The sequence below is a fragment of the Orcinus orca genome, chromosome X, assembly GCF_937001465.1.
Source record: "Orcinus orca chromosome X, mOrcOrc1.1, whole genome shotgun sequence".
Taxonomy (NCBI): Eukaryota; Metazoa; Chordata; class Mammalia; order Artiodactyla; family Delphinidae; genus Orcinus; species Orcinus orca.
This window is the reverse complement of record NC_064580.1, coordinates 1,528,342-1,545,077: the sequence shown is the minus strand read 5'-3', so window position 1 is coordinate 1,545,077 and position 16,736 is coordinate 1,528,342.

Sequence of the window (16,736 nt, the reverse complement as noted above, 5' to 3'; positions counted from 1 at the left end):
CAGAAGTTGTACAGCTGTGCTAACGTTTTATTCGATTCCTATCTCTTTGCGTGGTCATTGATTTTGGTGTGTCTGTGACAGAGTTCTCAAGTGTTAGGACCCTAATCCCATGTTTCTCTGAAACCCTTTGATTTTTATCTTGGATTTGCCCAGCACCGTGATTTTCAGAAACACGGAATACCACCTCATTGCAGAACTGGCTGTGACTTAACGCCTTCTCTGTTTTTATTAAGTTACTTTTAAATTTCCTGCAATTTCTGCAGGTAGGTTAGAGACGGCCCAGGATATTCATGCTCTGTGGAAACTAAAATCTCATTGTAAAAAAAAGGAATGAGGATCTCACGATTTTACTCTGCCTGGGGTTCACTTTCTTGTTTGCCATCTTTTGCTCCCTTTTTCCCCTTGAAGTGTTTCTAGGGTGCAGAGCTGTTTTTGTTTCGTTTTGTTTTGTTTTTTTTACCAAAGGAATTCTACTTAGGAAATAATTATTCTTCTCCCGGAATAAAAAACTCTCCTCGGTCTCTTCTTCAGCACTCAGGGCTTTATTTAGTCCACTGAGCTATAAAGAGAGGCTGCTTCCTGCCAGAGCTGGGTGACCTGTTTCGGGGCCTATATTTCCCCGTCCTCCTTGGCATCCCAGCCCTTTTCCAGCCCACCTCCTCCTTGGGTGAATCAGGCAAAACCAGGGGAGGCCCAGCCTCGGCCTGGAAATCAGGATGTCACCTTCCATCACAAGCGAAAGTCCCAGAATGAGGACCTCCTGTTTATCCCACTGAACCATTCCTAGAGTAAGTTTTTTTAAATTTTGATTGGAGTACAGTTGCTTTACAATGTTGTGTTAGTTTCTGCTGTACAGCAAAGTGAATCAGCTTTACGTATACCTACATCCCCTCTTCTTTGGATTTCCTTCCCATGTAGGTCACCACAGAGCAGTGAGTAGAGTTCCCTGTGCTCTACAGTAGGTTCTCATTAGTTATCTATTTTATACATAGTATCAATAGTGTATATATGTCCATCCCAATCTCCCAGTTCGTCCCACCACCACCCCCGCCCCCCCTTGGTAACCGTAAGTGTGTTCTCTACATCTGTGACTCTGTTTCTGCTTTGCCAATAAGTTCATCTGTATCATGTTTCTAGATTCCACATAGCAGCAATATTATACAATATTTGTTTTTCTCTTTCTGACTGACTTCACTCTGTACGACAGTCTCTAGGTCCATCCACATCTCTGCAAATGGCACTATTTCGTTCCTTTTTATGGCTGAGTAATATTCCATTGTATATATACACCACATCTTCTTTATCCATTCCTCCGTTGATAGACATTAAGTTGCTTCCATGCCCTGGCTATTGTAAATAGTGCTGCAATGAACATTGGGGTGCATGCATCCTTTCGAATTATGGTTTTCTCTGGATATATGCCTAGGAGTGGGATGGCTGGGTTGTATGGTAGTTCTATTTTTAGTTTTTTAAGGAACCTCCATACTGTTCTCCATAGCGGCTGCACCAATTTACATTCCCACCAGCCGTGCAGGAGGGTTCCCTTTCCTTCACACCCTTTCCTGCATTTATCACTTGTAGATTTTTTGATGATGGCCATTCTGAACCTAGGGTATATTTTTTGACTAGTGGTTTACTGCACTCGAGGAGTTAAGATGGGACACCCACCTTCCACGAAGGGAGAATATGAATCATTTTCACCCGGCGGCCCCCTGGACTAGCAGATATAGAGAGGTATTCATTCCAAATGGAAAACAAACACCAAAGGGAAACGGGGGGGGGCATAAATTAGGAGTTTGGGATTGACATGTACACCCTACTGTATATAAGATAACCAACAAGGACCTACTGTAGAGCACAGGGAACTCAATATTCTGTAATAACCCAAATGGGAAAAGAATTTGAAAAAGAACAGATACACGTCTATGTACAACTGAATCACTTTGCTGTGCACCTGAAACTAATACAACATTGCTGATCAATGATACCCCAATATAAAATAACAATCTTTAAAAAGTGGAAAATAAAGCACAACAAAAATCACATGTAGGCGAAGGTGTGATTGTACACGTTCCCATACAGTGTTTGTTGGATCATTTTTCAAACATTCACTGAGCAGTAGAAGTTTATTTACATGTTACTTTGGGATGTTAGGTATTTGTGGATGTTAGGTATTTGTCCTGTACTTTAGTTTTAAAATCTGTGATGTTCTTTAAATTCATAATAAGTTGATGCAGTTGGATACTTAGGAACATATGAAAAGGTAATGTGAACTTTTCTGCTTTTGTTTGTATTCAAAGTTTCGGTTTTATAAAACCAGACGGATTGAAGACTTACAGAAGCATTTGAACACTCAAATAAGTGTAATGATTTTCTCTTCCTGTTTGAATATCTTCATTCCTCTTAAATTCACGAAAATTCCATGTATCTGAATAAGCATATAAAAATATTTTGGTCTTCCCCCCCTTTTTACACAGATTACTCTTTTTGTCCCAAGTAAATAACACTTTTTGTTTTACATTATCAAGGACATTTACTGAACTACAAAAATGTATAACAAATTAAAATCTGATGTGAATATTAAAAAAAGAAAAAGGAAATAACTGCAAAAATGCCTTGAGTCATTGTATCAAAAGGATAAAAATACATTTAGGAGGAAACGGCAGGCCTGGGATTGGGGAAGGAGGGCTGCACGTGCTCGTGTCTGGGGCAGTGGGACGTCATCTCACCCCTGTGGTCTGGGGGTTCAGGGCTGGATCAGCACGGCCACAGGGGGACACCCTTTCCCGTACACGTCACCGCCCCCATTTGAAAGGCTGCTCCAATTCTGAGCCAGTACGGTTGAGGCCAAGCGGTCCCAGAGATGGTGCAGCTCCGAACCCCTCACTCAGCTGTCAGAAGGAGGCATGAAGCAACATTTAGTCCTTCCCCTTGCCCACCGGGATGCTGTGTTTCAGAGGGTCCTGGTGATGCCAGGCCCCGGGCTGGGTCCTGATGTTACATCCTCTGCTGAGCACATGCTCGGTCCGGGGTTGAAAGCCAGCCCACGGCCCTGGCTTCTGTTGCTTGTGGTGCTTCTTCCTGCTCCCCCAAAGTGGTACCGGGGGCGGAGAGACAGTGCAGGTGACCATGGTTACCCCTCGGATCACAGCATCCGCCAGCCGGGGAGGACCTTGCCGTGGTGGGAAGCCAGGCTCCGAGGCTGGTCAGGAAGGACATCCTTTGCGACCCTCAAATTACCCCACAGGGGACCTGCCAGGCTCAGCCCTCTTGGGAATGTCAGTGTCCTGGGAAGACACAGAAATGGGTGGCGACCCACCCCGTCTTAAGGATGAGACGTACGAATAACAGGGATGTAATCGGGGGACATCTGGTTCGGACTGATGGGTCAGCCTCCTTGCAAAAGCCAAATTAATTAGTGCCGGGTATGGGGGCTGGGGTGTGTGTGGTCGTCCTTGCACACTCACGATGGTCTCTAAGCAGCTACTGTAACCTAGGAGGTGGTACCTGGAGTTTGCTGCTGAAATTCGAGTGGCTCCAAAGAGGAGAAGCCTCTTTCAGTAGATATTTACTGGGAAAGTCTGAGGGATGCTCCCACCGCAGCCCCCATCCCCCAGCTCACAAGGACCAGGCATCCACTTCCGAGTTGCCCCACCTGCAACACGGAGGGGCCCCCAGGTGCTGGGTCTGCCTCGATTCCAGAAGATCCGAACTGCCAAAGACTTTGGCCACTTTCTGGCAAAGGTGGAGGGGCCAGGAGTGGCGGCAGATGGCTGCCTGGCCCACTGTGCTCAGAGAACATGGGGCTCCTGGGGTCCTCTGAGGGGCATGACCGCCGGCATACAGCCCTACCTAGCATGCCACTGATGGGTCTGGGGCCCCGTTCCTGCATTTTCCCCTGGAAACCCCATTTTTCCAGCGTCTAGAACAGCTCTGTCGAATGGCAGTACAGTGCTACCCTCATAAATAATTAAAACGTTTTCTGGTAGCCACCAAGGTGCCAACTCCCACTTATAAGATAAATCAGTACCAGGGGTGTAACGTACGGCATGAGAAGGATAATTAACTCTGCTGTGTGTCACATATGCAGGTGGTTAAGGGACGAAATACTAACAGTTCTCATCATAAAAAAGGTTTTTTCTATTTCTTTAATTTTGTATCTAGATGAGATGACAAATGTTCACTAAACTTATTGCGGTCATTATTTCATGGTGTATGTAGGTCAAATCACCACGCTGTACACCTTCAACTTATACAGCATTGTATGTCCATTATATCTCAATAAAACCGGAAGGAAAAAGTTGTTGTGGTAGCCACATGAGAAAAGAAAGTAAGAATGGTCAAGATGAAATCAATTGAGGGCTTCCCTGGTGGCACAGTGGTTAAGAGTCCGCCTGCCGATGCAGGGGACACGGGTTCCAGCCCTGGTCCGGGAAGATCCCACACGTCGCGGGGCAACTAAGCCCGTGCGCCACAACTACTGAGCCTGCGCTCTAGAGCCCGCGAGCCACAGCTACTGAGCCTGTGAGCCACAACTACTGAAGCCCACGAGCCTAGAGCCCGTGCTCTGCGACAAGAGAAGTCACCACAATGAGAAGCCCACGCACCACAACCAAGAGTAGCCCCCGCTCGCCGCAACTAGAGAAAGCCCGCGCACAGCAACAGAAACCCAATGCAGCCAGAAAAAAATGAATAAAATAAATAAATTTATTAAAAAAGAAATCAATTGAATTGATATATTTTATTTAATCAGTATATCAAAAAAGTATCATTTCAACAATATATATGTATATATGGGTGTGTGCATATACATAAATGAACATGTAAATTTATATATTAATAGAGATACGTGTGTTTCTATTTTTTAGTGTACAGAATTTATAGAAATGTACGAAAACATATATACATATACTTTATACATTTTATAGGTATATACATACATATATCATTTACTAAAATTATATTTTAAAATTCTATAGGTATATACATGCGTTTAGAATTGTCTACTAACCGTCAGGGAGATAGCTGACATGCTGTGTTTATACTAAGCCTTTGGACCCCGTGGGTATCGTACACCTGCAGCACGTGTCAGTGGAGACAAGCTTTACCTAAGAGCTTCGTGGCTCCAGGGTCGGATGCCCTAGTGTCTTCCAACTCACCCACCCTTTTCTGGGTGAGATTCCTGGAACTCCCTCGGCCCTGAAGGAATCCCCCTCTGTCTCTTCTGCTCATCAGCGTTTCAACCATCCAGTTTCCCAAATGTAGGGTTACTTGGCCAGAACTATTCCTGGTCGGGGGACACATCCAAACCACCACACATGGCTGCTGCTTCTGATGGATCCCTGCCTTTTTGGGTGCCCTGACAGCAGCGGGGCCCCAGAATTCCCCGCCGTGTTTCACCGAGCATCCCTTCAGCCTTCAGAGACACCACTGATGGCCAGATCTTTTTTTTTTTTTTTTTTTTTTTGCGGTACACGGGCCTCTCACTGTTGTGGCCTCTCCCATTGCAGAGCACAGGCTCCAGACGCGCAGGCTCAGCGGCCATGGCTCACGGGTCCAGCCGATCCATGGCATGTGGGATCTTCCCGAACTGGGGCACGAACCTGTGTCCCCAGCATCGGCAGGAGGACTCTCAACCACTGCGCCACCAGGGAAGCCCTGATGGCCAGATCTTGTGTTCCGTTTGGTCCAGCCATACAAAGGATAGAAATAATCCATGAACGGAACATGATATTCATGTAGGCACGTGAGTCAAGACTCTCCTGCTAACCCCCACATTTTATTTGGGTTTCACTACTTCTTCCCTCAAGTCCCGTTTCTGTCCCAGGATTCCACCTACAACACCATTATCACTTTCACCCTCATGCCTCCTTGGGCTCCTCTGGGCTGTGACAGTGTCTCAAACTTTGTTTTTGCCTTTCTCTGTCTGACTTACTTCACTCAGTATGATCATCTCAAAGTCCATCTATGTTGCTGCAAATGGCATTTTTCGTTCTTTCTTAAGGCTGAGTAGTATTCCATTGTATATATGCACCACATCTTCTTCATGCATTCCTCTGTTGATGGACACTTAGGTTGCTTCCATGTCTTGGCTATTGTGAATAGTGTTGCTATGAACATTGGGGTGCATGCATCTTTTTTTTTTTTGCGGTACGCGGGCCTCTCACTGTTGTGGCCTCTCCCGTTGCGGAGCACAGGCTCCGGGCGCGCAGGCTCAGCGGCCATGGCTCACGGGCCCAGCCACTCCGCGGCATGCGGGATCCTCCCGGACCAGGGCACGAACCCATGTCCCCTGCATCGGCAGGCGGACTCTCAACCACTGCGCCACCAGGGAAGCCCTGCGTGCATCTTTTCGAATTATAGTTTTGTCTGGATATAGGTCCAGGGTTGGGATTGCTGGATCATATGGTAATTCTATCTTAAAACTTTCTTTGTTTTTGATGACCTTAGCTTTGATGAGCACTTGTTAGATTTCTTTTTTTAGGTTGCCCCTCTATTAGGATTTGCCTGATTTTTTTTTTTCATTATTAGACTGGGATGATTGGTCTTTGAGAGAAAACCCACAGGAGTGAAGTGCTCTTTTCATCATCTTTTGTCAAAGGGACATATTATCAACGTGACTTGTCACTGTGCGTTTTGGGCTTTCTTGGTCAGCTGGCTGAGGTAGTCAGATGTCTCCAATGCAAAGTTACTTGTGTGTCCTCATTCCACACCCTTTTGGAAGGAAGACCCTGTGAACAGCCCACACTTAAGAAGGAAAACCATATTCCACCGTCTTAGGAGCACAGCATCTATTTGGAATTTTTCTGCATGGGATGTTTAGTTTTCCTCCCTCATTTATTTATTTCTTCACTCATGGATGTCTCCCAGTTTGGACACATGGAGATTCATTTCTTCTTTCGGGTTACAATCCAATAGTATTTTATTTCCTGCCTCAAATTCCTTGGCCATTGGGACCTCTTCCACTTTATCTTCTGTGTCCTACTGACATGCCCCAATTATTGTGTATTTTTGAACATTTCCTTACTTTCTGAAACTAGAAGACACTCCAGCCACGTCCTATGTCTCCTAAGCCCGGGTCCTAGAATTAGCCATTTCTCCAGGGAGCCCTGTTTCCTCTTATCTGAGCATGATATTAGGAACGAAGACCTGGGTGCTGGGGGGAAAAGCTTCTCAGCAGCGTGGAAGGGGGTTCGCTCCTGTGGGCTCACCACTGATGTTCTCCCCCTTACACTTTTGTTGTCTTTCCTTCTCTTTGCAACCCTTTAGGGGCCCTGAAGGGACAGAGAAGCTCCGGTTGCCCGTGGAGCCTACCGTTCACCTGTCCTCCAGGTACAAGCCAAGAGGTCGTGAGAACACACCCCCGCGTGGACCACCGGCCGGCCAGGACTCCAATGTGGATGTAGGGTCGGATGCCTGGAGGTCCCTGCTCGGCCCTCGTCTGGAGTCTGCCAACCAGCATGTGTTCCAGCTGCGCTGTGGGGTGAAGGGTGGTGTGACCACCTATGAGGATTGAGGCCATCCCCCATCACTCATCTTGCCACGCCATCACCAGGCGGTCAGGACTCATGGGCAACTCTCACCTCCGGGGCTATGCTGACATCTGTAACCTCCATACCCCTTTGTGGTCCCATCCTAGCCATTCCTGCCCGCCCACCCCCCGGCCCACTCTGTGTTGTGAAGTTTTCCTCCGCCTTCCCCTTGTGCATAGTCATAACTCACAGGGGTTCCTGTGTCAGTGGGGCAGCCCAGTGGAAGTGTTTACTGTTATTCCTGACTAGGCAAGTCCAGAGAACAATCGGGTTCAGATTATGCCGTCGTGAAGGTAGGTCCAGCTGGTGCCTGACCCTCTTCAGTCTCAGATGCAAGCCCATGCCCTACGGCGTACGCAAGCCCGCCCAGAGCTTCCTGGCTTGCTCTTGTGTACACAGCAGGCAGACGCGCGAGGGGACACAGACAAGACACGCCCCACCATCCTTGTTGCCAACGTACCCCGAGTCTTTCTATCCGTCTGTTGCGGTGAGCAGAGCCCATGATCCGGAAGGAGAGGGCCATCCTTATAAAATACCGACAAGAGACTCTGCACATGAAATAAGAGCGTCCTGGAACATTCTAGAAACAAGCCTAGCGTTACTTCTCTTGCAACCGTAAACGATGCAGCAGGCACTTTGGACATCACATCACGGGTGAGACTTGCATCGCCCAGTGTGGCAGCCGCGGAGGACTGGTAGCAGGTTTCTCCCTCCACTCTGTTTAAACTCTGAGGGGGGCCAGGTGAACATTCAGGGCCCCCCCTCCCCCCGCGCTGTGGGGTGCGTGCACGTCTCGATGAATGTGCTCGGCAGTGTGCAACCCGGCATCGCCAACCCCTGCCCCCCACCTGTCCTCATGCACCCTGGTGAGCATTTTATACATCCTCCCAAACACTCCCGTCATTCCGTCCTGCAGGTGTGACGTATTGCACCTCTGTTCTCTCGTCGTAGCTTCTGTCTCCCTGTGTGGAGATGGGCGATAAAGACAAAGCTCTTCCAGACATATGGCTATTCCAGAAAATAAAATATTTTTGAAACCGCACAGCATGGCTACAGCTCTTTGTCTCATAGTGGGAACAGAACCCGGGTGTGTGTGCGGCTAGCAGCGTGGCACTTGGAAGAGGCACAGAGAATTCACTGACCCTGTAGAGATAGCCGAGGGCGGAAAGGTGTTTATCACACGAGGTGGGCATAGCCTCGTCTCTGTGCAGCTTGCAGAATGAGACGCCTCTCAGATGCTTTTCCGTAGGTGGGAAAGGGTGTAATTTCTAGGAAAACAACCATAACAAAAAAGCAATGGCAAAACTGGATGGTGATTTCACACAAGAGCTATTATTCTGATGTCATTTTCCTAAACGAGGTCTGGTTTCCCTGTATCTCAGGAGGATTCAGGAAGGTCACCGCCCTTGAGTTGGAGAATACTCCTCTCTAGAGCTGCTGGTCTCAATTCTCATCACGCACCTGCCTCATCTGTGAGCTGCCCCACAAGGAGGACACACATAAGATGCAGAGTAATCGTGTGACCCAGCCCAGAACAGGGTGGAAGGGCTAAGGAGTGGAGTTGGAAAAGGCATATTTAAAAAAATATATTTTTGGCCACACTGCCCGGCATGTGGGATCTTAGTTCCCCGACCAGGGATCGAACCCGGGCCCCCTGCAGTGGAAGCACGGAATCCTAACCACTGGACCGCCAGGGAAGTCCCAAGGCATAATGAATGAGCACGATTTTAATTGGATAAAAGAAAAAAAAACCCTCTTGTGCTTATAATGCACTTATTTTCATATTAATCCAAAGAAAGAACATCTTAGCAAATCTGGGCTCAGGGATCATTTCTCTCTCTACACTCCCAACTAAAGGATGCAGTGTTTGAAGAGGCTGGGTGGGGGGCCTTTTCCCCTGGGAAAGGGGTTTCAGCATGGTGGGCTGAGGGGCCAAGGATGGCTTATGTAAGGGATCAGGGGAGGATACAAGAAGCAGCTGGCTCAGTGGTGACATAGGGGTTTTGTCAGAAACTGAACAAGCATCGGTGGGGAAGAACCCCGCAGACAGACAGCCCCCTCCTCATATTTTCAGGGTGCATTTTGCTGAGACACCTGGGAGGCCTGAACAGGGGGATACCTTAGCGGGTACCCCACGAATCATCACCATTTTGCTGGTGAGATCCCTCTACTTTCATGCAGCTGGGAGAAGATGGACAGCATCCCTCCATGGAGGGGTTCAGGGGCCCTCCAGCAGAGCATCCCGGCTGAGAGCATGGTCTAGAATCAGGCTGCCGTGGCTTAAACCTAGGAGGGAACATCTCATCCTTGGGACACCTGGGGTACCCAACTTAGAAATGAAAATGGATATCCTATGCCACCTACCGTTTAAGGACCATGTGACATGTTAATGTGTATGGAATATGTTTAAAAACAATGGCAGAATATAAGCCCTCGACATGTGCCACTTACCATTCCTCTGCATAGTTCAAGTTCACCAAGGAACAAAGTTAGAAAAACAGTAGATGCACGTGAACATTTTTTTTTTTTTTTTTTTTTTTTGCGGTACGCGGGCCTCTCACTGCTGTGGCCTCTCCCGTTGCGGAGCACAGGCTCCGGACGCGCAGGCGCGGCGGCCATGGCTCACGGGCCCAGCCGCTCTGTGGCATGTGGGATCTTCCCGGACCGGGGCACGAACCCGCGTCCCCTGCATCGGCAGGCGGACCCTCAGCCACTGCGCCACCAGGGAAGCTCTGCGTGAACTTTTTTTTTTTTTTGCGGTACGCGGGCCTCTCACTGCTGTGGCCTCTCCCGTTGCGGAGCACAGGCTCTGGATGCGCAGGCTCAGCGGCCATGGCTCACGGGCCCAGCCGCTCCGCGGCATGTGGGATCTTCCCGGACCGGGGCACGAACCCGCGTCCCCTGCATCGGCAGGCGGACTCCCAACCACTGCGCCACCGGGGAAGCCCTGCGTGAACATTTTTTTGTTTTTTGTTTTTTGGCGGTACGCGGGCCTCTCACTGTTGCGGCCTCTCCCGTTGCGGAGCACAGGCTCCGGACGCGCAGGCTCAGCGGCCATGGCTCACGGGCCCAGCCGCTCCGCGGCATGTGGGATCCTCCCGGACCGGGGCACGAACCCGTGTCCCCTGCATCGGCAGGCGGACCCTCAACCACTGCGTCACCACGGAAGCCCCTGCGTGACCATTTTTGAACGAAGGGGGCAGGAATGTCTAAGTCGTGGTGTGTACGTTTATCCCGGAAGGCTAGAGAACAAGGTAAGAATTTACACCTTTCTTGAATCCTTATTATGTTGAAAAAAAAAAAAAAGATCTTGCGCTTTGCCTGAAACTCTGAATGGCGATTGAAAAGAGTTGGTTAGAGGTTGGAGTTATGTGTGCTGGGTCAGCTGTGATAAGATGGGAAGACAGTCATGAGTCAGTGAAAACTCTGGACATGAATGGAAAACGCACACTCTCATATCCAACCAAGTCCTGCACAAGATACCAGGGGTTCGCAGAAACCCTGCCCTCACCCATAATCAGCCCCAATGAGAAACTCTCTCTTTTGGGACCCTCACATCCACTTGACTACCGCATACCGAGTATTCTTGTTTTTAGTAGCATTTTTTAAATTGAAGTAGAGTTGATTTACAATGCTGTGCCAGTCTCTGCTGTACGGCAAAGTGACTCAGTTATACACACAGAGACATTCTTGTTTTATATTCTTTTCCATGATAGTTTATCACAGGATATTGAGTAGAGTTCCCTGTGCTCTACAGTAGGACCTTGCTGTTTATCCATCCTATATATACTAGTCTGTATCTGCTAATTCCAAACTCCCAACCCATCCCTCTTCACCCCTCTCCCCCTAGGCAACCACAAGTCTGTTCTTTATGTCTGTGAGTCTGTTTCTGTTTCATAGATAAGTTTGTGTCATACTTTAGATTCCACATATAAGTGAGATCATAGGGTATTTGTCTTTCTCTGTCTGACTTACTTCACTCAGTATGATCATCTCTAGTTGCATCCATGTTGCTGCAAATGGCATTTTTTCATTCTTTTTTATGGCTGGCATACCCAGTATTCTTCTCATAAGTTTCAAGCGAAAGGAAAAACATCATTAAGATGATTATTGTCACATGTTTGGGGCCCATATCAATAGTTTAGAGGAAAAGGGTATAAGATCAAGAGTATTCGTATGGGGGCTTCCCTGGTGGTGCAGTGGTTGAGAGTCCGCCTGCCGATGCAGGGGACACGGGTTCGTGCCCCGGTCCGGGAAGATCCCACATGCCGCGGAGCGGCTGGGCCCGTGAGCCATGGCCGCTGAGCCTGCGCGTCCGGAGCCTGTGCGCCGCAACGGGAGAGGCCACAACAGTGAGAGGCCCACGTACCGCAAAAAAAAAAAAAAAAAAGAGTATTCGTACGTTTCGAAAAAGCTTAGTGTTGTGGGGAAACGTAAGAGAAAACATAAGGACCAATAAGGTCGTACTGTAGACCCCAGGGAACTATATTCAATACCCTGGGATAAACCATCATGGAAAAGAATATGAAAAAGAATGTAAGTGTGTGTGTGTGTGTATATATATATATATGTATATATATATATATATATATAACTGAATCACTTTGCTGTACAGCAAAAATTAACACAACATGGTAAATCAACTATACTTCAATTAAAAAAAGAAAGAAAACATGAGGAGGAAGTAGACAGATCCACTTTTGGGAATCGATTCGAAGAGAAGAAAGCAAGGCATGAGTCTGGCATTGACATTTCCTCTTAGCACAGTTTCTGTTGCAGCACACAGCAAAGTAAGACTGTATCATCCACACCATGTAATCGTCAGCGCCGGCTGCCAGGGTGGACGTAACCTCATTTAATCCTTCTCACCCCTGCCAGCCAGGGAGGGATGTCCCTGATCTTTTACAGATTGGGGAGCTGATGGATGTAAGTCATTTGGCCCACTTAACACCAGCTAGGAGCAGGCGTGACTCCAGCTCCGTGTATCCAGCTGCGGGGCCCATGCATTAATCCCCAGGACATTCTCACTTGCTTTGTGGTTTGCTGTGTTCATCCGTCTGAGTGGGGACGGCTCATGGTTCTTCTTGTGTTTGGTACAGGATTATTCATCTTCCCTAGTTGGGTGGACAAGTCCGTGTTTCTGCGACGTGTTTGACTGTTCCAAGGCTCCCCTTGCTCTTGTGGAAGGAGATGTAAATTTAAAATTGGGGTCATTCGGTTTCACACTATAGTTGACGGAGTTTTCAGTTGGAAAAGAACTTGCCCTGTTCCGGGGCCACCTGAGAGTAGTGATCTCAAGTCCCTTTGAGGGGATACATCTACTGACCACTCTCTCAATTGTCGTGTCATGTACTGACCTCTCACTGTGCCTTGTGGACCCGGATTTTCTCACAAATTCCCCATGACAATCCTATGAGGCGGGGCACTGTGGATACCTCTGCTGTAAAGATAGGACAGTGGAGGGGCAGAGAGGTTGAGTTGCATGTCCAAGGTAACACAGCTGGTACCTGGGGCTGCTGACAACAGCATATGGACTCATAATCTCTGCATGGAACCACCCATCCTGCCCGTCTGGCACTAGCAAACAGCCTGAAGGATGGAAAGGGGGTGGCAGTAAACCAGAAATTGGAGAATCTTCCACCCATCCATCCACCCATCATCTATCTACCCAACTATCTATTCATTTATCCACCCATTCATCCATCAATTCATCTATCCATCTATCCATCCATTCATTTATCCACCCAACCATTGATCCATCCACCTACCCACCCACCCATCCACCCATCCATCTATTTGTTATTCCATCCATGTACCTATTACTTTCTGCGATCAAATATTTATACCCATGTATATGCAGGCATCCTTCAATACCTGGCACAACCTAGGTTATCAGTATTCACTTCGTGAATGAATGCACACATGAATGAATGAATGAAATGACTTAGAGTGGATCATTCTGCAGACCCTTTCTGGGGCTTTTCTTAGTTTTACTGAGGAATAAATCCAAGGGAAGAAAAAGAGTTGGTTGGAAGAGGCCTGGGTTCCCAGGTACACCAGAGAATCATAGAGTCCCCTGGAGAGAGAGAGAGAGCGAGAGAGAGAGCGAGAGCGAGAGCGAGAGAGAGAGAGAGCGAGAGCCCAGTTCATGATGCAGAGAAATCACAAAACATATTCTGTGGAATACCCGTAAGTCTCTTTACATTCTCTCTGCTTGGCTTTTTGTTCCAGAGAAAAACAATTAGATTCCAGAGTTGCCATGACTTTAGATAGAAGAGAATAAATGTTGGGCATGTGGAATTGTAATAAAAATTCTCAAGTTATGGTTCATAAATATTACCAAAGAGACGGATTATATTCTCCCGATGGTTCAGGAAATTGGAAACAGTGGGTTGCCATACTGACTGTTACTCACTGCTTCATCTCTGTCCAAGTCCCAACAATTGCAGCATCATACTGTACCCTAGAAACTGGAAAATAGAGGAATAATGTTTATGCCGTGTTGGCAGACATTTGGAACGAGGATGGATTACCTGATATTCTAAATGTTGCTCATTTCATAATGCCTGGAAGATCTCATGTCTTTTCCTTTCTCTTTTATTTTTTAAATAAAAGACACCTTTATAGTATAATATGTTTGTTTTTGGAATCTCCACCTTAATGTATCTTTGACCAGTCTACCTAGATAAGTTTAAATAGCTATTTATCCTGGATTAAATGAATCATTCCCCACCCCTGAAGCAGAAAGCCAGTGAAAGGTGGCCTTTTAGCATCTAGATCCTAGAGAATTCTATCATCCCCTACTAGCGTGGGCAAGGACCAGCCTCCAGACTCCCCTGTTTAAAGTGGGGCCCTGAGCCCCGCTGGGAAAATGCACTTTGCTCAGTGCAGGATGGAGCTCTGGGGTTTTTCCACGAAGTCCTCAGGGAGCTTCCCGTGCAGACTCTGCCTCTTTCAACGGTGAGTTCTAAAAGCATCAACGTAGCAAGACTCACTTTTAAAATTAATGAAAACAAAGTTTAAATCCCTTTCAATCTTCAGTTGCCGTGTACACAGCTAATTACTCTTTAAAACTGATTGGGGTTTGGACTTGATAAAAGTTCCTTTTTTCTGCCACGATCGACTAACCCCTGCCCCTTTTGTAAGCCTTCCCCCCCTGGCTTGATCTAATCAGCCCTTCATCACATGAGCTGTTCTTCCTCAGGGACAAAACCACACACAGGCACAGAGGAAGGTGATGCAATTGTTCCTGTATCCTGTCGGGAGGCCATGCATGCTGTTGGTTGTTGCCGGTCTTACTGATGTATTTGAACTGATCCATCTGGGATGTTCACCTCATCTGCTCTGTGATAAATTGTCTGGGTGTGTTCACTTCCTACTGAAGGTCAGGGGAGAGGCTTTCCCAAGCTCCAAATCCATCTCCCGAGTTAAGTAAAACTCCAGATTTCACTTTGCTACCATTTCCAGCCTAGGTGGTTCTCTGCAGTGTGTTTACGCACAAAACCACACATGGAGTGGTCCATGGGCTGGCAGCATCAGCATCACCCAGCAACTGGGATGAGGAACAAATATTTGTTTCTTATGCCAAATCACAGTATCACACTACCTAACCTTTGAGATTTGAGAATATTTATTTGGGGTGTCATTTTAAAAAATCACTGGATCTTATATGGAACCGTAAGACCCAGAATTGCCAAAGCAATCCTGAAGAAAAAGAACAAAGCTGGAGGCATCACCCTCCCAGACTTCAGACAATACTACAAAGCTACAGTAATCAAAACAGTGTGGTATCAGCACAAAAACAGACATGGATCAAAGGAACAGAATAGAGAGCCCAGAAATAAACCCACAGACTTATGGTCAATTAATCTTTGACAACAAAGACAAGAATATACAATGGAGAAAAGACAGTCTCTCTGGCAAGTGGTGTTAGGAATGTTGGACAGTCACATGTAAATCAATGGAGTTAGAACACACCCTCACATCACACAGAAAAATAAACTCAAATGGCTTAAAGACTTAAATATAAGGTATGATACCATAAAACTCCTAGAAGAGAACATAGGCAAAATATTCTCTGACATAAATTGTACCAATGTGTTCTTTGATCAGTCTCCCAAGGCAATAGAAATAAAAGCAAAAATAAACAAAGGGGACCTAATCAAACTTATGAGCTTCTGCACAGCAACGGAAATCATCAACAAAATGAAAAGACAACCTATGGAAGGGGAGAAAATATTTGCAAACGATGGGACCAACAAGGGCTTAATTTCCAAAGAACTTATACAATTCAATAAAAAAAAAAAATCAAAAAATGGGCAGGAAACCTAACTAGGCATTTCTCCAGAACCATAAAAGAAGATGCTGGCTTTGCTTTAAGCTACAAAGTAGGTGGTAATTTGTTACGACAGCAACAGGAGACTGATTCACCTCTTAAAATATGACAGGTCAGAGCAAATATCCTTCTAGAGTGAATCACCCAGGGGTCTTATGAACCAGAGTCAGCTTCAGCCAATCAGGATAGGGTCAGGATGCTATGTCCGTAACCAGCTCCTGGTCAACGGCTGCAGCAGTTGGTCCAAGAAACGGGCTTTGAGCTACAAGACTGACTGACTGACTTTCAGCATGGTGGTTTTTTAAGTTGAAGTAGACTTGCTGTACCATATTATATAAGGTACAGGTGTACAATATAGTGATTCACAATTTTTAAAGGTTACACGCCATTTATAGTTATTATAAAATATTGGCTGGGGGGCTTCCCTGGTGGCGCAGTGGTTGAGAGTCCGCCTGCCGATGCAGGGGACGCGGGTTCGTGCCCCGGTCCGGGAAGATCCCACATGCCGCGGAGCGGCTGGGCCCGTGAGCCATGGCCGCTGAGCCTGCGCGTCCGGAGCCTGTGCTCCGCAACGGGAGAGGCCACAGCAGTGAGAGGCCCGCGTACCGCAAAAAAATATATGTATATATTGGCTGTATTCCCTGTAGCATGGTGGTTTTTATCTTTGAAAAATTGCCCCAGTTCCCCAGAAATCTTTTAGGGCTGGCGCATACAGGAACCTTGATTTGATGGTGGACTCTGAGCTCATTCAAGGAGAGCAGGGAGTTTGCTGAATGCCCGGAAGACACTCATCACTTTCCACAACTCCTTGGCCCGTTAGCCCGTGAGAGGCTGTGCCCACTGTCCCCTGTTCATTGGGATTGTAGCTG